General features: G+C 37.0%; 1 protein-coding gene, 1 non-coding gene and 1 pseudogene across 2 annotated transcripts in view; 2 read left to right on the top strand and 1 right to left on the bottom strand.

The window, feature by feature from the left end:
* Nucleotides 1-27,098, top strand: part of LOC134326313 (zinc finger protein 345-like) — a 104,020-nt gene that overhangs the window by 22,432 nt on the left and 54,490 nt on the right. The gene's annotated exons all lie outside the window — the stretch shown is intronic.
* Nucleotides 14,619-14,727, top strand: LOC134327202 (5S ribosomal RNA; annotated as a pseudogene).
* trnai-aau (transfer RNA isoleucine (anticodon AAU)) lies at nt 15,399-15,472 on the bottom strand. Its single transcript has one exon. It is a non-coding gene; the product is annotated as a tRNA-Ile (tRNA).

The raw sequence follows: 27,098 nt of genomic DNA on the forward strand, positions 1-27,098 counted from the left end.
ATCAGCCGGTCGTACCTTCGCTGGAAGACGTGCAGATCCTAGGAGAGAAACGCTCAAGACGTTATTAAATCATTCGTGCATCGCTTGAATTATTTGATACATGTTTTGCTGTCATGTTACCCTCTTTTTTGCAGCTACCAGTACGAGTAAAGTCATTCTTCCCACCACACAGATGTAACTGTAGTTCGGAGGGTGACTGAAAACGATCTAAAGGAACCGAAACAGAGATAATAAAGTAAATAAGGAAGTAAGAGATGCTGGGAGTGAGGCAATGGACGCACCTATGGAGGGAAAATTGACTTACATCGAAGGCTCGACGCAGTGCTGCTAGTTTATGGGTGAAGTTTTTGATTCCCTTCATTTTGCAGTAGTGACTGTGTAAACAGGAGTGTATCGTTTATTTATTAATAAATAACGTCATTAAAATAAGTTCATATTGCTCTAAAACTGCTGCAGTACTCACAATAAAGCAGGAACATTCCTTATTTCTATATGGCCGCTCTCAATATCCACCTGTAATATTAGATATTTAGTGCTTATTACAGTGCCACAGATCCTGAATTACTCTCAGATAATAACACCGTGTTTAATTTTACCTCAGGGCCGGTTTGAGGTCTGGAAGTTTCCTCTGGCTGGTGGGAAACCCTGGGTTTTGGATGGTACAGCACGACTTCTGAGCCACAGGGAACCGTAACGACACAACGATTGTCACTAATGAGAACGCCTTGGCTTGACGAAAAAGTGTCTTCAGCCTGTAGAACATCATTTAATTCAGTCATCAATCAATCATCAATATAATGCAATAACAAAATCAGATCTGTATGAAGCTCACCTGAACACCCCAGGATGATACAGTGGCGTGGTGTTTAGTGAACATGTAAGATGCTACCCGAGCCAGACGTCCGTCAATGTGCTAAAAAGACAAAGTGATTAAAACGTCCAGTCATGTTTAATAAACCTTCCAGATTTATAGTGTTGGATATTTTACCACAGCAAGTGTCACCATGTGTGCTGAGCAGAAGCATTGAAGACCCTGTAAGAAGAGAATCACACGAGTCTTCACACAAGAACAGGACCGTAAGGTGTGTAATGAACACGACTGGAGGAGCTTCTACTTCATCTGTGGCTTTATAGAAGTCGTTGGTGAGAACCCACCACGACTGTGACACCGCCCCACGTATCTGCAGTGTGTAGTGCCGCCTGACACGGATCATCTGTGGAATACGAGTACACAAGTTAAGACTCTCTACACACATTATTACTTTTAGATAAACAAAGAGATAAACAGAGATGAATGGGGATACCGCAGTATGTCTGTCGTGCCACCAGCTATAAGACAAACGCAGCGTCAAGTGTGAAGGCTGAACTTCTCTGTGGTGTTGAGGATTGATCTGATTTTCCAAAGAAACTAACAAGAGCAAAATTGAATCCAACAGTGGGAGTCAGAATGACTGAAATGTTTTAGTTCAGATTATTTACCTGGTACGCGTCCGAGATCTGTTCATCTGTGTGAACCCCATCAGTGTGGGAGTCTAAAACATCTGAAGAGATATAAAGTACAAACACATTTCCTTTATTTGCATTCAAATTTTAAATTATTAAAAATATTAATGAGCTCGTCTAATCAATTCACGTGTAAAAATAATTATAGCTTTTCATTTAATTTCTCACAATATTGAACTTTTTACAATCAGGGTTTGGGTGATAATAATAATAAATAATAAATAATAATAAATAATAGCTGATAGATCAAAACCTTATTGGTAAAATTGCATTGTTTACTGTTCATAATAATAATAATAATGACAAAAATAATTATTATTAATAATAATAATTTATAATAAATAATAATAATTAATTTTTATGACTAAAATAAGAAGAAATCAGGGATTAAAATAAGAAGATATCAGGGACTAAAATAAGAATAAATCAGAGACTAAAACAATAGCTAATACATCGAAACTTTCTAGGTAAAATTGCATTTTTGTACTGACATTGGCTTGTTCTCTTTATATTATAACTAATATGGGGACAGTGATAGCCTTGTGGGTAAAGCTTTGGGCTGTCAACCGGAAGATTGGTTGTTCAAATCCAAATGAGCAAGGCCCTCCACTCTGTCTGTTCCAGGGGCGCCGTACAATGGCTGACCCTGCTCTCTGACCCCAACTTCCAAACAAGCTGGGATATGCGAAGAAAGAATTTCAGTGTACTGTACACCTGTATATGTATATATGACAAATAAAGTATATACCTTACAGTTTTTCTGAATTGCTAAAACACATTTCCTGAAATGTCCTCTCCTTTTCTCAAAACACTAAACACAAAACCCAAATTGTAAGCTACTTTCACAAAACCTCTGACTTGCAAAATCAAACTATCAACTCAAAAATTTTATCTTTGCTCAAAACCAAACACTGCCGTCAAAATACACACAAATCCAGCCAATGCATGAACACTACACAGCAGTTATTACACACTACATAAAACAATACAAAACACTGTGCTTTTATCATAGCAAAACCAAATATCTTTATTCAGGAATTCTGAAATGTTTTTTGTTTACATGAAAACATATTTACTGATGTGTTTGTATATTTATATACTAGATAACCAACAAATAAATACTGTATATGCATTGCAATATATTTATTTATTGTGTATACAGTTTGCAAAGTCAATCATTTATTCTGCCTCAGGATCATGTCTCTGGGTTTGGTCTGGTCACAGAACTTTATCTACATCACAGACAATATTCTCCCTAGACAATGCAAAAAAAAAAAAATCCATGCAGAATCCAGGCTTGAGAAGAATCCACTCTAATGTCATCACATGCTGCATCCATTGACTGGAGCAGATTTTTCTGGGTACGCTGAGTAGAATTCCTCAAATGATTTTAGGAAGAGAGAGTATGGTTGAAGGCTTACATTTATAAAACAGAGTTTATTGATAAACCACTAACATACGTTTTGACGACGGTGAAAGCTCACATTGGTCAAACGACAATGTACACAGGGTGGTGCTCTCTCAGCTCAGGATCCCCCGCTCAAGTCCAATCAAAGCATCTTGTAGACCATCCAGAAATGTTAGTAGTACCTCACTGCTGTTGATGGTCGCACATACATTTTACATTTTCAGCAATAAGCAGACACTTTTATCCAGACAACTTACAGTATACAGTCTAAGCAACTGAGGGTTACGGGTCATGCTCGAAGGTCCAACAGTGGCAACGTTGCAGTGGGTTTACTAGTCCAGTACCTTAACTGCTAGGCTACATGTTCACATTGCCACCACAATGATCAGGCATTTCTATAATTGCAGGTTGATCAGTTATGTTTGATATGTATGATATATGAAATTGATATGTTTATCAGTTGAGACCTTTTCTCCACCTCTTTGTGAGAATAAATCCAGCTTTGTTCAAATATAAACATTCATGGGGCCTCTCCGGGGTTTTAGTTTAAAAGTGACACATCATGACAGACCTCATGTTGTTGTATAATTGTGCTGCTTTACACAGAATACAGTATTTGATATAACTCCTCTTGTTCTTGGTCATCCTCATCTTCCTCCTCATCCACCACCTCTGACATGCCCTTCTCTTCTTCTTCTATTGTTGCCCTTTATTGCTAGTCACAATACAGCTCAGAAATGCCACATGCATCTGAAATGACTTTTATTCTGTTTACCTAATCATTTTAACCCTTTTTACTGATATGACACATGTGTGCACAGTTTTTACCTGTAGTGTGTTAACGATGACAATAGTGTTTGTTGTGTTTAACTTTTGTGGCATGTGTGTGCTATTTTGCATCGAAGTGTGCTACCATGAGAAATGTGTGTTAGTCAGTGAGAATGTGTTTAGAGTTTTGCAAAAAGGTTGAATCAGACGTGAAACTGTGTCAAACTAGGAGAAAATGGTTTAAGGTTTTGTGAAATGAGTGAGTCATTCAATAGAAAGGTTTTGGCAGTTGACAGTTGTGTTCCAAGAATGGGTTTTAGTGTTTTAGCGATTGAGGAAAAACTGTAATAATAATAATAATAATAATAATAATAATAATAATAATACAATAATAATAATAATAATAAGTCAGAAGGAAAGATTTATGGTGTTCAGTAAAATTTACATAATTAATACAGAAAAGTACATCAAGATCTTAGAACAACATGTGCTGCTTTCAAGACGTCGTCTTTTCCAAAGACATCCAGCATTTTTCAACAAGACGATGCAAAACCACCTGCTGCACACATTAAAAAGGCGTGGCTGTGGAAGAAGAGGGTACGAGTACTGGACTGGCCTGCCTGCAGTCCTGATCTGTCCCCAATAGAGAATGTGTGAAGAATTTTGAAAGGAAAAATGCGACAACGATGACTCTGTACTGTTACACATTTTAATTTATGAAAACTTAACATTTATAATATGAAGAATTCTTGCAAACACCATAAAGACCAGGGTAAAATTCTTCCACTTGAAAGTAAAAGTTGTTCTGTGTTTGTTGAAGTAGATTAAACTTGAATAATGAACAAAAACAGATTCAGATCTGAGGTTGGTACATTACACCACATTACATTTGATTATTAATAATCATACTCATTCCATGATGTATATTCAATAATTGAAGTAGAACAGTTCTAGAAAAAGAAAACCATACAGCTTTCATTCTTGTGTGAATGTGCTGGTCTTGTTTGAGATATTAATGCACAAAAATACTTTCCACACTTTTAACAGTGATGTAGTTTTTCTATGTGAGTTTGTTGATGTCGTTTAAGATTACTTTCATGAGCAAAAAACTGTTTACACACTAAGCAGTGATACGGTTTCTCTCCTGTGTGAATACGCTGGTGTTGTTGGAGGGTAACCTGTTGAGCAAAACTCTTTCCACACTCTGAGCAGTAATATGGTTTCTGTCCTGTGTGAACACGCTGGTGTACTTTAAGGGCACTACTTTGAATAAAACTCTTTCCACACACTGAGCAGTAATATGGTTTCTCCCCTGTGTGAATACGCTGGTGTACTTTAAGAGCATTACAGTAAGCAAATCTCTTACCACACTCTGAGCAGTGATACGGTTTCTCTCCTGTGTGAATACGCTGGTGTTTTTGAAGTGTAATTTGTTCAGCAAAGCTATTTCCACACTTTGAGCAGTGATACGGCTTTTCTCATGTGTGAATACGCTGGTATTTTTGAAGGGTACCCTGTTGAGCAAAACTCCTTCCACACTCTGAGCAGTGATACGGTTTCTCTCCTGTGTGAATACGTTGGTGTTTTTGAAGGTTACCCTGTTGAGCAAAACTCTTTCAACACTCTGAGCAGTGATATGGCTTCTCTCCTATATGAATGCGCTGATGTTGTTTGAGATTACTCTGTGTAGTAAAATTCTTCCCACACTGAGCAGTGATGAAAGTTCTTCATGTTTATGCTTTGATAAGACTGTAGAAACTGTTTCCTTGGAAAGCAACAGAAACAAAGAAACAAGTCGATTAATTACTTTTACTACATTAATACCACAATAATATTAAACTCATCACCTAGTAATAAAAACATTCAATTCACTTCATGTCTAAGTGAGAATCTGAATTCAAAGAACATCAGGATAAAATACTCATAAATACTGCAGATATTAATAATTAAATAACTATAAATAACTTGATATAAATAAAGATATAAGAGATCTGACTTTCTCAACATCAGTCCTGCACCAAGCAAATCTAATCCAGTTCATGACAGGACTAATAATTAGCTCACAAGTGTAAATCTTTGGTGTGCTGGGAGTAAAAAAGGCTTCATAAAACACCACAATTATGAGCATAAAGCTATTTTAAACAGTCTGAATATATTAACCTGATAATATTAAATAACATCATAAAATAAAAAGAACAACAAATGCAACATAAATGTAAAAGAAACAAACAAGAAAACTCTTTACCTTCCTGTTAGAATCCTGGCAGCCACTTAAACAAAGCTGGTGTCTCCAGCAGGTCGTTTCTAATGAAGAACGTGCAGAAGATCCTTCTCACCAAGTGACTCAGCTACAGGTCTAGAGTTTAGTCCTTAAATAAAGCTGAGGACAAAGACCCAAGACCAGTTCAAAACTCTGCATTGGTTAATCATCAGCCAACTATTCACACCTTGTGTGAAGTACTAGCTCATTATTTATGGAACGTGTGCAAATGAACTAGATGGAGCCACAAAGCATGATGGGTGAAGTCAAACTACACCTATTTATCATAGCAGAGAAGTTATTTACATTTAATCCTAAACACAAACAAGGAATTGAAAGGCTATTCTGTAAAGTGAAATAACATGAACTTAGATAAAGCTTTTATGATAAGAATCTAAGTAATGTAAAATGCTGTATGTATATTTGTGTGACTTGCTATATATTTGTTCACATGCTAAAACTAGCAGACCTTGTTCATAAATATGTGAGCGCAGATCCTCATTAAAAACATTTTGTACGGTTTGTAATGAAAGCTTTTAGATAGCCCTGACACATTTTGAAAGTAGCCCAATTTTTTTACTATTACTGAATTTTTAAACAAGCCCAGTCTGGAAAATCGTGAGAGTTGCCAGGTTCAACAAAATTATCCAGACTAATGTCTTGTCTAAAATCAACATTAAAGCTAAAACTAGCCCAGAATCCAGGGTGTCACAGATATTGGTGAAATGGCAAATGAACGATCAGTACTACTAGTGAATCTTTTATTATTAATAATAATATACTTTCATTTTACATTTTGATTGATACTTTATTGTGATGTATTTTGTTTACATTGGTATTACAGCTAGTAATATTTTATCATTAAACTATTAGTCATTTTATAATCGTTTTAGCTCTAATAAAAAAAAAACATTTAATAGTAACACTTTAAATACTAAAAGGTCTGAATTTCACGTCTACTCTTTTCTTCTCCTCTCCAATCTTCTTTATTAACTATTTGGTCTTTTCATTCTGTTATGATTTATGAATAGAATTTCAGGTTACATGAAAAATTATTTATAATTATTACCCACCCAGTCCTTTATATCTGTCTTCTATTGTCACTCCAGCTCAAGCCTACATACAAATACATGGACTGTGAGTTTAGTCCAATTTAACAACCGTGGACACATTTGCTGACATCAGATTTAAAACCAAACTCTCATCACACAGAGGACTCGGATGGAATTTACAGTTTAACAAATACATTTATTCATCAATAAAGAAACACTTGTCTCCTGACCCCTCAGTTGGTCTTGGTCAATTGGTCACCTCCATGATAAGAAAACACCTGAACTACCACAATAGTATTTATTTATTTTTAAAGCGGCAGGTCCTGACAACATATCAGGGTATGTACTAAGAGAATGTGCTGACCAGCTAGCACATGTCCTTACAGACATTTATAACATCTCCCTGAGACAAGCTATCGTGCCACCATGCTTCAAGACCACCACTATTGTACCACTACCAAAGAAGTCACCAGCACTGACACTTAACGACTACCGCCCTATAGCACTCACTCCCATCATGATGAAGTGCTTTGAAAAGCTGGTAAAAGACCACATTACATCCAGACTCCCTGCAACATTTGACCAACTTCAATTTGCATACCGCCCTAACCGCTCCACTGATGACGCCATATCAGCAGCACTTCACCTGAGCCTGGACCATCTGGAGAATAAGAACAGTTATGTGCGGATGCTCTTTATTGACTTTAGTTCAGCGTTCAATACAGTCATCCCCCAGCACCTGGTGTGAAAACTTGGACCACTAGGCATCGACACCCCACTGTGTAACTGGTTATTGAACTTCCTCACCGACAGACCCCAGACAGTAAAAGTTGGAAAAAACACCTCTCAAACTATCATCATGAGCACTGGGGTTCCCCAGGGCTGTGTCTTGAGTCCTCTGCTGTTTACTCTGATGACACATGACTGCTATGCCAAATTCAACTCGAACCATATCATAAAGTTCGCGGACGACACAACAGTGGTGGGCCTCATCAGCAACGACGATGACTCGGCCTACAGAGAGGAAGTTAACCAACTCGTTGTCTGGTGTGAAAATAACAACTTGTCACTGAATGTCAACAAAACAAAGGAAATCACTGTTGACTTCAGGAGGAAACACATGGTACATGCTCCGCTTACAATCCATGGAAACGCTGTGGAGTCAGTCAGAAGCAAATAGTTTCTGGGGGTGCACCTCACAAACGACCTGACATGGACTACACACTCCACCTCCCTTGTCAAGCGGGCACATCAACGTCTTCACTTCCTGCGACGGATGAGAAGAGCAAACCTTCCCCCTCCGATCCTCACTACTTTCTACAAAGGTGCTATAGAGAACATTCTCACCAACAGCCTCCCAGTCTGGTATGGAAACTGTACAGCCTCAGACCAGAAATCCCTTCAGAGAGTAGTGAGGACGGCGGAGAAGATCATCAGAACCTCACTCCCTACCATACAAGAACTATACCAGTCACGCTGCCTCAGAAGAGCCACCAAGATAATTGGTGACCCCACACACCCGGCCTATGGACTGTTCAGCCTCTTGCCCTCTGGCAAACGCTACCGCAGCATGCGATGCAGGACTGCTAGACTCAGCAAGAGCTTTTTTCCACAAGCCACCAGATTACTAAACTCCATATAACAGCACACACAACATACCTGCCCACACTTACGGACTCTCTAACCACATATATTTATTAAGATTTAAATACCTACACCATGCTGCTACTCTTTCATTATATTCTGTGCAATATCTTAAGTGTTTAACACCAGGCATTTTTTATTTATTTATTACACCGGTACCTCATCACTGCAAATTATGTGCAATATTTCCTACTAGTGTGTATATATTTTTTACTCCACTTAACGTGTATTTTTTATGTCTGTTTACAATGTATGTGCAATAGTGCTTTTCTTATTTTTATTTTTATTTTTTACTAAATGTATATCTTTTTTTAAAACTTAATGTATATTTTGTCTTGTATATGCTCTTTTCTATCTTGTTTTATATTCTGCACATTGGAGCTTGGGAAACACAATCTCGTTCAGCTGTGCACTCCTAGCTGTATAGTCTGAATGACAATAAAGTTCACTTTGACTTTGACTTTAAATGTAATGTTAAAACATGTCAGTGCAGTCTGTATTAAGATTTATATGAACTGAGTTTTATGCACTAGAAGATGGTGGGAAAATGTAAATATGAATATTTCTTTTAACAAAGGAGTTTAGCTACCACTAATTTGGTCTATAGATAAACACAAAGAAAAAAGACTCATGATGATAGAACAATGCAACACTGTTCAGTCCACAGCCCTCCATTCACACCTTCTCATGTACATTCTGGTGGAGGACGGTTCATTATTTTCTAAGTGGAAATCATCTAAAGACTAGAATTTTGGAGTGTAGACCTAGAAGTGTTAAAGTAAGAGGCTATTCATTTATGAAAACTTAGCAAACACCATAAAGACCAGGGTAAAATTCTTCCACTTGAAAGTAAAAGTTGTTCTGTGTTTATTAAAGTAGATTAAACTTGAATAAAGAATCAAAACAGATTCAGATCTGTGGTTGGTACATTACACCACATTACATTTGATGATTAATGATCATATTCATACCATCATGTACATTTGATAATTGAAGTAGAACAGTTCAAGTAGATATTTGAAAATAAAACATGGCTTCAGTCACAAAAACGTAACTTCTGTGTGACCGTACTGGTGTCTGTTAAAAATGCTGCTTCCAGTAAAACTTTATCCGCACTATAAGCAGCAATATGGGTCATCCTCTTATGTGAATGCGCTGGTGTGGTGTACTTAAAGGATATTCCTTTCACTAAAGTTCTTTTCAGACAGTGAACAGTAATGCGACCTCTCTCCTGTGTGAATGCGCTGGTGTTGTTGGAGAACATAATATGCAATAAAATACTTCCCACACTCTTAACAGTGATGTAGTTTTTCTATGTGAATACGCTGATGCTGTTTGAGATTCTTTTCATTAGCAAAAATCTTTCCACACACTGAGCAGTAATACGGTTTCTCTCCTGTGTGAATACGCTGGTGTACTTTAAAGGCACTACTTTGAGTAAAACTCTTTCCACACTCAGTGCAGTTATATGGTTTCTCTCCTGTGTGAATACGCTGGTGGTTTTGAAGGGTACTATGTTCAGCAAAACTCTTTCCACACTCTGAGCAGTGATATGGTTTCTCTCCTGTGTGAATACGCTGGTGTTGTTGGAGGTTAACCTGTTGAGCAAAACTCTTTCCACACTCTGAGCAGTAATATGGTTTCTCTCCTGTGTGAACACGCTGGTGTACTTTAAGAGCATTACTGTAAGCAAAACTCTTCCCACACTCCAAGCAGTGATACGGTTTCTCTCCTGTATGAATGCGCTGGTGTTGTTGGAGATGACTCTGCATTCTAAAACTCTTCCCACACTCTAAGCAGTGATATGGCTTCTCTCGTGTATGAATGTGCTGGTGTCGTTGGAGATTACTCTGCGTAGTAAAACTCTTCCCACACTCTGAACAGTGATACGGCTTCTCTCCTGTATGAATGTGCTGGTGTCGTTGGAGATTACTCTGCGTAGTAAAACTCTTCCCACACTCTGAGCAGTAATGAAAGTTCTTCATGTTTATGCTTTGATAAGACTGTAGAAACTGTTTCCTTGGAAAGCAACAGAAACAAAGAAACAAGTCGATTAATTATCATTACAATTAGCATTAGCCATTAGCATTATTACTACATGAATACCACAATAATATTAAACTCATCATCTAGTAATAAAAACATTAAATTCACTTCACGTCTAAGTGAGAATCTGAATTCAAACAACATCAGAATAAAATACTTATAAATACTGCAGATATTAATAATTAAATAACTATAAATAACTTGATGTAAATAAAGATATAAGAGATCTGACTTTCTCAACATCAGTCCTGCACCAAGCAAATCTAATCCAGTTCATGACAGGACTAATAATTAGCTCACAAGTGTAAATCTTTGGTGTGCTGGGAGTAAAAAAGGCTTCATAAAACACCACAATTATGAGCATAAAGCTATTTTAAACAGTCTGAATATATTAACTTGATAATATTAAATAACATAATAAAATAGAAAGCACAACAAATGCAACATAAATGTAAAAGAAACAAACAAGAAAACCCTTTACCTTCCTGTTAGAATCCTGGCAGCCACTTTAACAAAGCTGGTGTCTCCAGCAGGTCGTTTATAATGAAGAACGTGCAGAAGATCCTTCTTACCAAGTGACTCAGCTACAAGTCTAGAGTTTAGTCCTTAAATAGAGCTGAGGACAAAGACCCAAGACCAGTTAAAAACTCTGCATTGGTCAATCATCAGCCAACCATTCACACCTTCTTGTGTGAAGTACTAGCTCATTATCTACGGAACGTGTGCAAATGAAGTAGATGGAGCCACAAAGCATGATGGGTGAAGTCAAACTACACCTATTTATTTGAGCAGAGAAGTGATTTACATTTAATCCTAAACACAAACAAGGAATTGAAAGACTATTCTGTAAAGTGAAATGACATGAACTTAGATAAAGCTTTTATGATAAGAATCTAAGTCATGTAAAATGCTGTATGTATATTTGTGTGAATTAGTTTCTACTGTATATGAGGAACAATAAGAAAACTATAAGAGGAAACACCCACCTATAGATTTATCTGTATTTATGGTGTAGAAATATTTACTGTGCACTTGTGTGTCTGTCAACTGTTTGATTTACTACTGCGGTCAAGCCTCCACTTCAAAATGCTCAATCAAATCAGCTCCCACATTGTTTGTGAAGATGTGCGTATACTAAACATTACGGTAAAAGCGTCTGGTGGAACTATTTAGGATAGAATTTCAGGCTTTGAAATAAAAGGTTTGGTAATAACTGGACATTATGATTTTGCTTTAAATTTAAAGTCAACTAAAAAATAATCTAAGCTCATTCCCATTTGAATTCAGATTGTTATTAAATGGAATAATCTTGATTACATGAATTGTTATTGTTATTAAAAGGAATCTACTTGTTTCCACAGAACAATTCCACTTCATAATGATAGTACACAACATGTAGGTTACAAATACATTCTAGAAATGTGACAATATAAAAGGCATTTATTATAAAGTTTAAGGGTACCAAAAAAATAGGGTTTAAATCAGGGGTGGGCAATTACATTTTCCAAGGGGCCACATTAGAAACTGGGACTGTTGTGGAGGGCCGGACCAATAAGGTGAACCTAATTCTGCTCAATATTAATTTTGTCTCTTTATTTACATTTTCAGCATTTAGCAGATATCTTTATCCAAAGCGATTTACAATACAGTTACAGTATACAGTCTGAGCAATTGAGGGTTAAGGGCCTTGCTCAAGGGTCCATCAGCAGCAACCTGGCAGCACTAGGCTACAACTGCCCACTCTTTATTAAAAGCAGTAAATTGTACAGTTCTAATAAGCTGTTAATGTTTAGATGTTACAATCAGAAAATTAGAAGTAGGCAGAGTAAAAACATCAACATTATTTCACTATTTAAACAAACAAGTGCAAATAAAACAAAACAAATGTGATCAAAATGTGCAGGTTTTTAAACTTTACACTATTTTGTTTTGAGTCTAATGACCTAATTTGTTTTTCAGTCATTTGTTATTGTTGGATATTCTTTTTAAAATCACAGAGCTGGTCCTGACTGCTTCAGTTCTGGATGTGTTAAACTTTATTAAAAGTCCTTGTTGCTTTTGCAGTTTAGTTAGAGAAGCTTCAGGTGTGACGCTCCACATCGTTCATGTTCTTATATTTCTGTTTAGTATCGTAACAGCGATTTAGAGCCTAAATTCTGATCCTTAACCAGCGTTACACCTGACTTCAGTTAATAAATACTTCAGAAGTTCGTGTCTTGTTAAAAACTCCTTCTGTTCACATTATGGTGAAGCTGGAAACACTCGCACACACGTAAATCAAAACTTACGGTAATTTAAAGATATAGCGCTCCCGTCAAAATCAATCCTGTTGTAATACATGTTTGGTGTACATTTATTTACATCTAATTTTTAATTGCCACGAACCTCATGCGGGCCGGTTGGGGATGTCTTGCGGGCCAGATGTAAAATGACGATTATAAAATGACTAATAGTTTAATGATAAAATATTACTAGCTGTAATACCAATGTAAACAAAATACATCACAAAAAAGTATCAATCAGAATGTAAAATGAAACTATATTATTATTAATAATAAAAGATTCACTAGTAGTACTGATCGTTCATTTGTCATTCCACCAATATCTGTGACACCCTGGATTCTGGGCTAGTTTTAGTTTCAGGGTTGATTTTAGACCAGGCTGAACCTGGCATCTCTCGCGATTTTCCCGCCAAATTGGGCTACTTTCAAAATGTGTCATGGCTGTCTAAAAGCTTTCATTACAAACCGTACAAAATGTTTTAATGAGGATTTGCGCTCACATACCTATGAACAGGGTCTGCTAGTTTTAGCATGTGTAGGGCAGGTTTAGACAGACTTTGGTGTGGATATTTGTGCTGGACTTGGCATCCCTGGGTAGAGTTGAATTGTTTGTCGTTGGTTCCAGTTGCTGCTGGAGGTAAACAGACCGAGTACAAGTACAGTCCGTGTTCCTGTAGTTATGAACTGCTCTCATTCTCAGCAGTTTGAACAGGATTTGAACGGAAGGTAAAGCTCTTATTTTCAGGTTTTGTTTCCTTCCCTTTATTAATCTTTATGTTTCCTCAGTGAGCTCGTATCACTGCTCAGAATGTAGAAAGTGCTTTAGTAAATCCAACAGTTCACATATTTCTACACCATAAATACAGATAAATCTATAGGTGGGTGTTTCCTCTTATAGTTTTCTTATTGTTCCTCATATACAGTAGAAACTAATTCACACAAATATACATACAGCATTTTACATGACTTAGATTCTTATCATAAAAGCTTTATCTAAGTTCATGTCATTTCACTTTACAGAATAGACTTTCAATTCCTTGTTTGTGTTTAGGATTAAATGTATATAACTTCTCTGCTCAGATAAATAGGTGTAGTTTGACTTCACCCATCATGCTTTGTGGCTCCATCTACTTCATTTGCACATGTTCCATAGATAATGAGCTAGTACTTCACACAAGAAGGTGTGAATGGTTGTCTGATGATTGACCAATGCAGAGTTTTGAACTGGTCTTGGGTCTTTGTCCTCAGCTCTATTTAAGGACTAAACTCTAGACTTGTAGCTGAGTCACTTGGTAAGAAGGATCTTCTGCACGTTCTTCATTAGAAACGACCTGCTGGAGACACCAGCTTTGTTAAAGTGGCTGCCAGGATTCTAACAGGAAGGTAAAGGGTTTTCTTGTTTGTTTCTTTTACATTTATGTTGCATTTGTTGTTCTTTTTATTTGATTATGTTATTTAACATTATTAGGTTAATATATTCAGACAGTTTAAAATAGCTTTATGCTCATAATTGTGGTGTTTTATGAAGCCTTTTTTATGAAGCCTTTTATTTGAAAAGCTGTGTGTAGAACAGAGAAAGTAAAAGACGACACACAGCGGAGTGAAAGGCTGAACGACGGACGTCTATAAGAAGCAGCTTGTTTACAGCATCTCTTGCTTACAGCCACACCACCCTGAGAACACCCGATCTCGGAAGCTAAGCAGGGTTGGGCCTGGTTAGTACTTGGATGAGAGACCGCCTGGAAATACCAGGTGCTGGAAGCTTTTATCCACACACACACACCTTCACTCCTAACCTCCTGTTACACACTGACCCAGCAGCTTTTTCTTCATCAAAGCTACACAATAAGACAAAGATCAGCTGATACTTTCATTCTTACTACAGTAAAACACATTCAACTGACTTTTAAAGTGAAGTTCAAAATGTTATACAGACATCGTCGCCATCTAGTGGTGCTAGATAAATTACAGCTTGTTGCTTGGGTACAGATTTGTGACTTTATTATTATTATTATTATTATTACTATTATTTTATTTTTATAATACATAAAAATTAGAGAGTGTTTATGGCTCTTCTGTCCCAAGTGTTTTGTAATGTGTTGTAAACCTGCAATGGCGACCATTTTTGGTATACAGGAAAGAAAGCCGAATGCAAATGAAAAGGTGTTATTTGGCAACCCAGTTCTTTGTAAATATTGGACAGAACACATAATGGGTTATTTTAACTTGTTGGGTTGTGCAGTTTAACCATTGTGCTGAGTTGTTACAACAACCCAACTGTGAGGTTCTTTTTACCATGGTTTAGCTATGTAACTTTACTAAAGCTTGTATTTAAATGAAAGGTTTACATTGCTGTCTTCAGGATTTCCTCTTTAGTGATATTTTATGTTAATAGCTGTTCTGAAAAGTGGGTGTTAATAGCTCAAAAGTGGGTGTGGCCCATAAGGGGATCGAACCCACGACCTTGGCGTTATTAGCACCACGCTCTAACCAACTGAGCTAACCGGCCAATATACAAAGGCAGGGCATATACCCACATACCCGATTCTACACTAACAGCCCTTCAGTTATGGAGCTGCCACACAGAAACGATGGAGCGCTTTACTGTTGTTGAGCAGAACAGATCTTTGTGTGAGATGACTGAGGTTCATGTATTTTTCTTTTAAGAATAAAGTAAATCTGATGCTGTAACCTCATACTTTCCTAATACTTTTATTCTACACGGTCTAAATTTCTTTTAGTCTTCTGCCATGTGCAGTGCAAGAATTCACTAAATTACACAGCAGTTCTCTTTTTATTTATTTATTCATTTTTGTTATTAACAAAATTGATTGTAAGCATTTATAAAGGTCATGCCACGTTCATTAGGTGAAATGAAGCCAGAATTAAAGATGGCAGAAGAACAGGGTGGTATTCTTACTTACAGTGATCAAATTACTCAGGTAAACTGAATTTGTTTGTTATTGCACCAGAAATGCAGCAGTTTCATGTTATTTTAATGATCCAATATCTCTGCTTCAGACATCGCTGTCTAGTCATTTCTTATGATCAGATTTTCTTAATACACATCTAAGAGGTTTTGTGGGTTCTTATATGTGTGAACTATCTAAACTATACTGTATTGTGGAACATTCATTCAGCCTTCATCAGTTTATCTCTGCTCATTCAGCCTTCATCAGTTTAGACCCGCCCACTTAACCACCAATTAGCCTCCACAGTGAGCCTGTATATAGAGAGATTTGATTTTTTTTTTGTGTATTGTCCAATGAAACAGCTGTGCTGTTGGCTGTGCACGTGTCTCTGTGGCACGCATTTGGCTGTTAACTGAAAGGTTGGTGGTTCAAGTCCACCCAGGGATGAGTGTCTTTTATTGCACAACCATGCCTGATGATCAAACTATTAAACTTCAGTGTATATTATCTGGAAACAGATGCTCTTCATATAGAAATATGCTTTACATTCGCTTGATGGTAATAACTCTTAGTGAAGTCTTAATGAACAATTAAAACATCAATTCAGGTTTTTAGTTCAATTGGGGAAAATATTAACAGTAGCGCAACTTCCTTAAACCCAGAATCTACAAATCCTACATTTAGGCCATAAGGTGAACTAGAAAAAAGTGCTTAGAAATTGATTTTCGTTCCCATGTCTGGGCACTACTTTTTTAATGCATTTTTGCATAGATAATGCCATTACAGACTTTGTGTTAAAAGTTCTCCACAAAATATCCTGCAGTTTTTTTTTTCGCAGCCCATAAATGTATGTAAATGTAAAATTGAAAAAATGAAAATTATATGCTGCTGGTTTTGCTTCTAACTTTATTTATATTTAGTTTAATAACACAAAATATATCCCAAACTGACATTCATACATGTACCTAAAAATCAAAGACGAGTATTCATGCATTAGTATGCTCAAGTGTGGAATCAGACCATACAATATGGCAAATTTGAACAAAATATGGTTGATCTTCAGAAACTGGCACTAAATAAAAGCATACATACACATGCTAAATTTTGCAAAACACTGATGTTTTACACATCAAAATTGTCAGTAATGACTGGGTATTCAGAGGAAGGAAATACAAAAAATACACTTGGTTCAAGATGGTTGAAATTAGTCAATTCCTTACTCAACCCCTTTAGTTTTGAATAATGGCAAAACTGGAGAATTCTGAAATATATGCAATACAACTTAAAATCAGTCCATACATAACATTCAAACATGTGGTAATGTCACACCATGACTCATTCTAGCATTTAGTACTGGAATGTAGCTGGAACAACCATGTGTTGTAACTCTCCAATCCTGTTACATTGTAAGTCACCCTCTTAGCCACCCTGTGCCCGACCACATAGATCGTCATGAAGCAGTCCATCTCCTGGGTAACAGTGCATCTCTTACTCATCACTATAATTCATCCATGTCACTATCATCAGAGTCATTATCCCATGTAGCTCTTTCTTCCAATTCCTTTGAAACATTTGCACAATTTTGGCATTGACATAAATCGGTACAACATAGTCTTGCAGACATACAGGAACATTTTCCTGTCTCACATTTGCCTTGCTTACAACTGCAGTGGACTACCTGCAACACACTTTCAGGGGCAGGATTTTTAGTCATCCAGGTCACTGTTAGCTCTCCATCCTCAAGGTGCCATCCATTGCCGACGGGCAAAGGGGCACACATTTTACTTTTCAGACAGTGTCTCATTAATTCTGCCAGTGCCTCTTTCTTTTTTCCATCTGACAGAAACTTTCTCACAGAAAATCATGTAGCTGGCGTCAAAGCTTGGCTAATTTCTGTAAATACACATTAAAATGGGAAAGAATATATCATTTTATGCACCATAACTTTCACAAAGGCTTCTTTTTTAAATATAGTATATTATCAGTCAATTGAATTAAGAGTGCCTGGCCAAAAAAAAGGTCACACACACTAATATTTGGTTGGACCGCCTTTAGCTTTGATTACGGCACACATTCGCTGTGGCATCGTTTCCACAAGCTTCTGCAATGTCACAACATTTATTTCTGTCCAGAGTTGCATTAATTTTTCCCCAAAATCTTGTATTGATGATGGGAGATTTGGACCACTGCACAAAGTCTTCTCCAGCACATCCCAAAGATTCTCAATGGGGTTCAGGTCTGGACTGTGGTGGCCAATCCATGTGTGAAAATGACGTCTCATGCTCCCTGAAGCACTCTTTCACAATCTGAGCCCGATGAATCCTGGCATTGTCATCTTGGAATATGCCCGTGCCATCAGGGAAGAAAAAATCCATTGATGGAATAACCTGGTGGTTCAGTATATTCAGGTAGTCAGCTGACCTCATTCTTTGGGCACATAACGTTGCTGAACCTAGACCTGACCGACTGCAGCGACCCCAGATCATAGCATTGCCCCCACAGGCTTGTACGGTAGGCACTAGGCATGGTGCATCACTTCAGCCGCCTCTCTTCTTACCCTGATGTGCCCATCACTCTGGAACAGGGTAAATCTGGACTCATCAGACCACATGACCTTCTTCCATTGCTCCAGAGTCCAATCTTTACGCTCCCTAGCAAATTGAAGCTGTTTTTGCCGGTTAGCCTCACTGACAAGTGGTTTTCTTAAGGCTACACAGCTGTTTATTCCCAATCCCTTGAGTTTCCTTCACATTGTGCATGTGGAAATGTTCCTACTTTCACTATTAAACATATCCATGAGTTCTACTGTAGTTTTTCTACAATATGATTTCACCAAACGTTTAAGTGATCACCGATCACGATCATTCAAGATTTTTTTTCCGACCACATTCTTTCCTCGAAGATAATGTTTCCCCACTGTCCTTCCACTTTTTAATAATGCGTTGGACAGTTCTTAACCTGATTTTAGTAGTTTCAGCTTCTCCTTAGATGTTTTCTCTGCTTGATGCATGCCAATAATTTGACCCTTCTGAAACAGATTGACATCTTTTCCTCAACCACAGGATGTGTCTTTCCACATGGTTGTTTAACAAATGAGAAGCTACTCACTGCATCAGTTAGGGTTAAATAACTTGTTGCCAGCTGAAACATAATCACCCATGCAGTAATTATCCAATGGGAGGCTCTTACCTATTTGCTTAGTTAAATCCAGGTGGTGAGCTTTTTTTGGCCAGGCAGTGTGTATGTATATGTTGATGTACTACTAGGACTCGTCTCCCACATTACTATCTCGAGCTTCAGGACACAGTGTGACGCATTTCTCGGCAGCATATAAGCGCTTTATGTATATAAAACGCCTGTAGTAAGTGAGGTGAAAATTCAGCATCTTCTGGAATATGCTCATATTCAATTTCTATACAATGTTTACATGTTTCTGCTATCCTCTGGCTCTCACCCTGCAATCCAAGCCAGCGTTTAACGCAGTTTCTGAATGTATCCCACCGCGTGCGAGTAAAATAATTTGTGTCTTCTTTCTTTATGAACGTCAGATGCATGTACAGTGGTGTTCAAAAAAATAGCAGTCCAACACCATTAACTTGATAAATCACTGTTTTTAGTAGAAATGCTATTTCTACATAGCAAAAAATTTACTTGAAAGTGTAGTAGAGTATTGAAAACAAAACAAACCCAACAATTAGGACATGCATCCCACTCATTCTGAGTAATTGAAGCATTGATTGAAAGGGGGTTGTTCAAAATAATAGCAGTGAGGAGTTCAATTGGTGAAGTCATTCATTCTGCAGAAGAATGGGTGTCAATTTTGGCCCTTATTTAAGGTAGGAGGGTGGCAAATGTTGCACAGGTTGGTCATAGCGCATTTCCTTCTGAAATACTGGGTAAAATGGGTCGTTCCAGACATTGTTCTGATGAACAGCGTACTTTGATTAAAAAGTTGATTTTAGAGGGAAAAAACATACAGAGAAGTGCAGCAAATGATAGGCTGCTCAGCTAAAATGATCTCAAATGCCTTAAAGTGAAAACCAAAACCTGAAAGATGCAGAAGGAAGCGTGGAACTACTGTTTGAATGGATCAAAGAATAGCCAGAATGGCAAAGGTTCAGCCAGTGATCACCTCCAGAAAGATCAAGGAACATCTGAAGTTACCAGTGAGTACAGAAGATGATTAAGTGAAGCCAATTTACCAGCAAGAACTCCTTGCAAAGTCCTGTTGTTAAGAAAAAGACACGTCCTGAATGGGTTCAAATTTCCCAAAGAACACATTGACTGGTCCAAAGAGAAATGGCTCAACATTTTGTGGACTGGTGAAAGCAAAATTGTTCTTTTTGGGTCAAGTGGCCATAGACAGTATGTCAGATGACCCTCGAGCACTGAATTCGAGCCAAAGTACACTGTGAAGACAGTAAAGCATGGTGGTACAAAACTATGATATGGGGATGTTTTTCATACCATGGTGTTACGCCTATTTATCACATACGAGGGATCATGGATCAGTTTAAATATATCAGAATACTTGAGGAGATCATGTTGCCCTATGTCGAAGAAGAAATGCCCTTAAAATAGGAGTTTTAACATGACAATGACCCAAAACATCTTGGTTACAGACAAACAAGATTGAGGTAATAGAGTGGCCAGCCCAATCCCCTGACTTCATTCCCATAGAGAACTTGTGTTCTGATATCTGAAACGTGTTTTTTTGAGGTAAAACCCAAAATTGCAGAAGAACTGCACTGTTAGACATTTCTGTATATTCTACAGTTATTAACCACATACCACACAGTAAAATACTGCAAATAGTTTTTACAGTACATAACAGTATTTTCCACTGCATTATGACAATTTTGCCTGATGCCAAATACTGAATACAGAGATTTACTGTATTTTTTACATTGAGGTAAATTACTGTAATTACCTTTGGCGCCAAACGATTTTATTGACAAGATTCAACCTAATTTTCAGCTGTGAGAGTTTTAAACTGACATTGTTTGCCTAACGGTTCAGCTTCGGAACCACCACATTATCTCAGGTTTTGCGGGAAGGAGTTCAGGAGAGGCTCGCACACAGAAACAGTTTGGCTATGATGGATGGAGCCGCAATAGAGCAGCAGGGGTGCTGACCCTTGAAGAGGATTTTTTACACCAAAACTGGGAACCAGCAAAAAATAAAGGTAAAGAGTCTACGACAGTTAGGACAATAAATTAACACTAGTCACGGTTATCAGGTCTGTTGTGCACTATAGGAGCGTTAGCATTAGTTGTCGGCAACTTTTTTCCAAAGTAAAACAAGTAAACGTTCCATTTTACAAATGACTGTGAGTTTCATGTTTAAAAGCTAAGTTAGTCAGGTTAGGTGAAATTTACGACACGACAGCGCTAGCATAGTAGCTAATCTCCTGCGACGCTGTAAACTGTGACATCGTTTAACAGTCGCCACAGGATCCTTACAAAACATTGTAATTTTCAGAAAGATTCGATTTATTTTGAGGATACTGTATTGAATTGCATATAACTGTTAAAGATGATCTTTCTGTGATTACAGGTGAACAATGCTGAATGGATTGTTAATGGAAAAGAACAAAGCAGGTTGAAGGTTGAGAAGTGGTTTACCTCACTATGTTTGCTACCCAGGGTCTACCTAGGAACACGGTTCATTTCATGTTGTCGGGTATGTGAGTCGACAGTGTTGAGTGGAGTTTTATACCAAAACTACTGTGTTTCTGTAACCCTGCATTTCTGAAGCTCTTGTGTTATTTCTAATGTAATTTTATCTAGATTCATTGTTCATTGTTGTACTATGCATTCAATACTGAATAATTTAACAGTAAAAGTGTTTTTCTGTAATATGAATTAACATGAATTTTGTACATGTTAAGTTAATGCACATTGTGTTATTTTAAATGTATTGTTTTAAATGTATTTTGAAAGTTGCATGGATTAAAGTAAGAATGTTTTTAAGGAAATTCTGTACTTGTACACGTTTTTGTTGAAAGTGCTTTAAGCATTTGCAGTGATTTAAATAAAGAATTTGATATGTTGCAATAATTGTCTGTGTGGATTAAATAGCAGTATTGAGTAAGTTATAAGTCAAATAAGTACAATTTACAGAGTTTTTTAAAATTTAAAATTAAATTTAACAAATAATTACAGTATTGTACAGTTAACCTAAGTTTTTACTGTGGTGCCACTGTAAAATGCAATTACAGTAACATTAAGTTACTGTAAAATAAAATACAGTTATGGACCTGTAAATTTGAATTACAGTAACTTACTGGCAACAGTGTTGCCAGTAAGTTACTGTAAAAACCCTTTGAAATGTCTAACAGTGTGGTTTTTAAAAAAATACAGAGATTTTTTAATAACAGAGAAGGTCTGAATTTCCAACTTTTTAGATCTATATACAGGTTGTAACTTTTCTTTCTGGTACATTTTTATGCATCAGAACTCTGTAGGTCTTGTATATTAAACTATAAAGAGATGATTTACCTTCTTCAACTCTTCACAACTGTATTACCATAAAACAGGGTTTAGCTAAAACTGTAGGTGACAATAGCGTGACCGCCGTCGGATTTAAAATCGGGTACGATTTACAAATCCGTGAGTACAGTTTTGCTAAACTGAGGGTATAGTTCACAACTGTGTGTGTATGGATTACTAAACCGTGGGTCGTTACTAACCCCATAATCTTGTGACCATAGAAAAAAATCGTTGTGATGTCGCCCTTTTGTGGCACTTTTGGAAAATTGTTTTAAAAAATATGATATACGTAGATAGATAGATAACATAGAACTTTATTAATCCCGATGGAAATTGTTTCGTTACAGCAGTAAAACACAGAACTCTACACAGAACTCTACACGTTGCACAACCATAGAATATAGAACAAAAACAGTAAGAGAGGAATATACAGGGTCACCGCTATATACAAATATGGAGTAAAAACAGTATACTGTATCAATAAAGTATCACACATTTATTATTACCATTATAATTACCACTACCATTATGTTGGGTACTGTATGGTGATGGTGAACGCTGGCGCATTTGGCTGCCGCTACCGTTACCGTATTTTATTATTTTTTGAATTTTGATTAGTAAATGATCTTATTGGTGGATTATCGCTACTCCTTCAGGAACGGGAGGACAACATTCAGTCTGGACTCATCCTTAAATTGAATTTTATTGCACCCGGAGTTTTCTGGACTTAATCTGTACTATCGCTTGCCTAACATGAGCCGTTGCTGCCCTGCTCCAACTCTAAATTTGCTGTGGCAATTTTAGTCCTGTTTGGATTTATTCATGGACTTTACCCTGCCTCGGGTAATGATTCAAAGTCTGCCATATACTTTCACATATACGGTGATATGCCTTATTACTCGGGACCGGAGCTGCTGCGCTTAAATTCAAACACTCGCCTGCCTACTGAGGTTTACACACGCTGTGTTGCTATGGGAACAGTACGACGCCCATGTTACATCTATCGGGATCCCGCCGCAGCATTTGCATGTCTGGAAGCTTTACATGGCTCGGCTCTGAGCTATATCGCAGACCTTCTCTGTGTTCACTCCACTCCACAAGCTCCACGATCTTCCAACCACCTGCTCTTACCTATTCCACACTCTCAAAATGAGATTCAAGGGTGAAAGTCTTCCACTTTTCATAAAGGAGTCCCACACAATAGATGCATTTAGGTTAAATTTGTAATATTTTTTTGGCATTTGAGTCCATTTGTGGTTTTATTTGATTTACATGTTTATATGTTGGTGCGTATGTATGTTGTTTTGTATGTATGTTAATTATTTGTTAAATGTTGCATTGTTTTGGCACTTTGAGATTTGTACACAAATGTAAAGTGCATTACAAATTAAATGTATTATTATTATTATTATTATTATTACCATTATCACCACTGTTATCAACATTATTACCATTACTATCTCTACATTATTAATAACAATAATAATAATAATGACAATAACAACATGAGAGCAAATTTGGGGTCTAGAAAATAATGTGACTTCAGTGAATAAGTGGTTTACGATCAAGGAAAAACAGCCCTAATCAGTCCAGCAACATTAGATCTGGCTGCCTCGACTGTGAAGAGACTCGTTGTAGAGTCTGATGGTGGTGGGTAAAAAAGATCATTAAAGATTTTATGGATTTTACTGTTTTTACTTTAAAAGAAAGGAACCAGATCCTGAACCAACCTCTATTTCTGAACCCAGCCATAAGATTAGAATATAAAGGAGCAAAAATCAACAGCTAAAGAACATTTTATATGAATTAACACCCGGATTGTTACCCACATAGGCATGCACTGACTTAATGAAAGAAAAAGAAGTAAAAATAAAAAATAAAATGTACTAAACAGCCTAGGAACACCAAACGTCTCTCAGTTATTACTGCTCATAAGCGCTCGCTACTGCTGAAATGACCAACCTGTGGTTCAAAAGGAAAATGATCATTTGTATAATAAGATTTTGCTTACAATAGACTCACAGATTCTAAAATCACTCAAACAGGTTAATGTTACACTTTCATGTAAATTTAATTTTTAATTTGTTAAATCTGACAGTTTCACTTTTGATCTATAATAAATACTAAACCCCGGGTAGAGGAGCTGAGTGAACGTGGTCTGAACTCTGTGGAGGAGCTTCATTGTATCAGAGACGCTGTAGAAGGACAGAGTTCCTGCTTCATAATCCACATACACTCCTATTCTAGAGGAACTCGGCATTATGGGAATTTTTGTCTTTTTGTTATTGTGCCAGAATGAAAATCTGGATTGAGAACAGAACAAACTCCAGGACTGATCATTCCATCCAAACACACACTCATCACCGAATCCCTTCCTGCTGATGCTTTTATATGACACTGCTATATCAACCCACTTCTTCCCACTCCACTCAACCTCCCAGTAACAGCGTCCACTCACACTCTCTCTACACATAACCTGCTGGTAACTATCAAATCTATCTGGATGATCAGGATACGACTGTAATTGTTTACTCCGGGTCACCACTTTGTTCTCCTCAGACAGACGGAGGAATTCATTTACTGTGTTTGGATCCAGTGTGAACCGACAAACATCTGGAGAGGAAACACAAAAAAAACCAATTAACATAGAAGCACCACACAACCAAAAATACAGTGAAACACTATTAAACACCAAACACACAGAACACAAACACTGCACAAACACATACACAAATACACATGCAGACACACACACAAGAACACTTGTGTGTACATGTAGACAACTACTGCACAAACACTACACAAATAAACATAGACATTACACATACACACAGACGTGTGTACTGGAGGGCAAATACTTTTGTCACTGCACTGTGTATGTTTGTGTGCTTGTGAGAAACTTACATTGTAGAAAATCTTCTCTGATTTCAGGTTTAGGAGGTATCTGGACATTCTTCATTGAAGAAAGAGTAACAGTACAAACAACAGTTAAAATTAAAAGTAAATAAATATTTGACATGTTTTCCCAGTGTTTGTCTAAATATACCTTAATTCTGAGTAACAGATTAAGTGTGAGTGTATTTCATTCAACCCTGGACTCACTGTGACCATGACCAGTACTGGGTTAATGAGTAAATGAATGATGTTGTTAGATGTAAAATGTTCATGTTGGTGGATTTGATTGTTTTGTTTGATGTTTGAGTACCGAAGCATTTTGGAGACAATGGAACACCGAGAGCTTGAACTCACCTCCATCTGGTATCTTCTCACACCTCTCAGGACTGATTGTGATGCCTGCTGATTCTGCAGATCCAGCAGGAGCCGAGAGAGACAAATAATGTTCACAGAGAAACAACAAGATGATGAAGCACAGTGATGTTTCACCAAATAACATTAACAGTATTTCATGATCTCTAATATGAATCAAACATCCAGAAAAGTTGGGACAGTAAGTAAAATGTAAGAGAAAAACAGAGCAGTGATTTGTAAAACTCTCTTTGACCTGAATTCAACAAAATACTCAAATATTTATCAGGTTAACTTATTAACTTTATTAATTTATGTAAATATTCACTCATTCTGAAACTCATGACAACAAGGGATTTGAAAACAGTTGGAACAAGAGCAAATTTACACTGTAAACATTGTAAAATGTTCCAGAAACATGTTAAATGGATAAAGTGTTTATGTCTGCATATAAAAGAAGCATTCAGGTGAAGTCCAGTACATTATGAGCAAGCACAACTTCAACAAGCATCACAAGCCCTGTTATTTCTTTACCTGTCCACTAGAGACCGCCATCAATATTTAGTCAATATTCAATCTCTAGTCATCTGATCTCTGGTAAGTTCTTACTATATCTGAACTTTTTCACATTCTGAATATACAGCGGTACCTTGAAACTCGACGTCAGTTGGTTCTGGGATGTTGAGTTTTAAGGTATTTTTTCTCATGTTTAGGAAACCTGTTAATGTGTCCCATGATCCCGTGGAACTGCATATACTGTATTTTAGTGTAATGTAAATTAATGGGGTTGTTTTTGTCACTTATTCACTAAAAATACCACAAATATAATATAGAAACAGTGAAATACAATTAAAAACAGTTAAAAGTCAAGAAAAAATACAATAAAAGCTGCATTTTACCTTTTCTTCTTTATTGTTTTCTTATAGCTTTTAATCATGGAGATGCTTGATCGGCGCATTCACATGAGAAGTGACAAAACCGCTTTTGTGCTGCTGTGTCATTATTTCCTATGGATTGGGGTGCCGGTGCACAAAACTTAACATGACTTATTGTACTAAAACAGACTCTCGAAAAAGCTGATTCTGATTCTTACAATTTCTGTGTTACGACTTTATGGGCCATAATGTTTTTTGTGTAGGGGGGTTTTCTCTATGTTACAGATTTGTGGAAGATGCACGAAGATACCACCAGGGGGAGACAAAAAAAAAGGAGATCTCTGGGAAGACAGGAGAGGATGCTTTGCTTGTGACATGGTTTCATGGTTCCGGCTCTCCCCAACATGTTTGAATGAAAGCTAACAATAATCGAGTTTAAGGGAACACATTTCTCAATAAAAGGTGTAAGAATTCAAAGATTTTGAGTTTAGGGGACGTCAACTTACAAGGTTACAAACAGCTGTAATTTATTACTTGGACTGGTGCAGCAATAATATAATTATAAAAGGTAAACATACCTAATAAACTGTACAATTAGAGAATAGAAAAGC

The sequence above is a fragment of the Trichomycterus rosablanca genome, chromosome 14 (genome assembly GCF_030014385.1).
Source record: "Trichomycterus rosablanca isolate fTriRos1 chromosome 14, fTriRos1.hap1, whole genome shotgun sequence".
Classification (NCBI taxonomy): domain Eukaryota; kingdom Metazoa; phylum Chordata; class Actinopteri; order Siluriformes; family Trichomycteridae; genus Trichomycterus; species Trichomycterus rosablanca.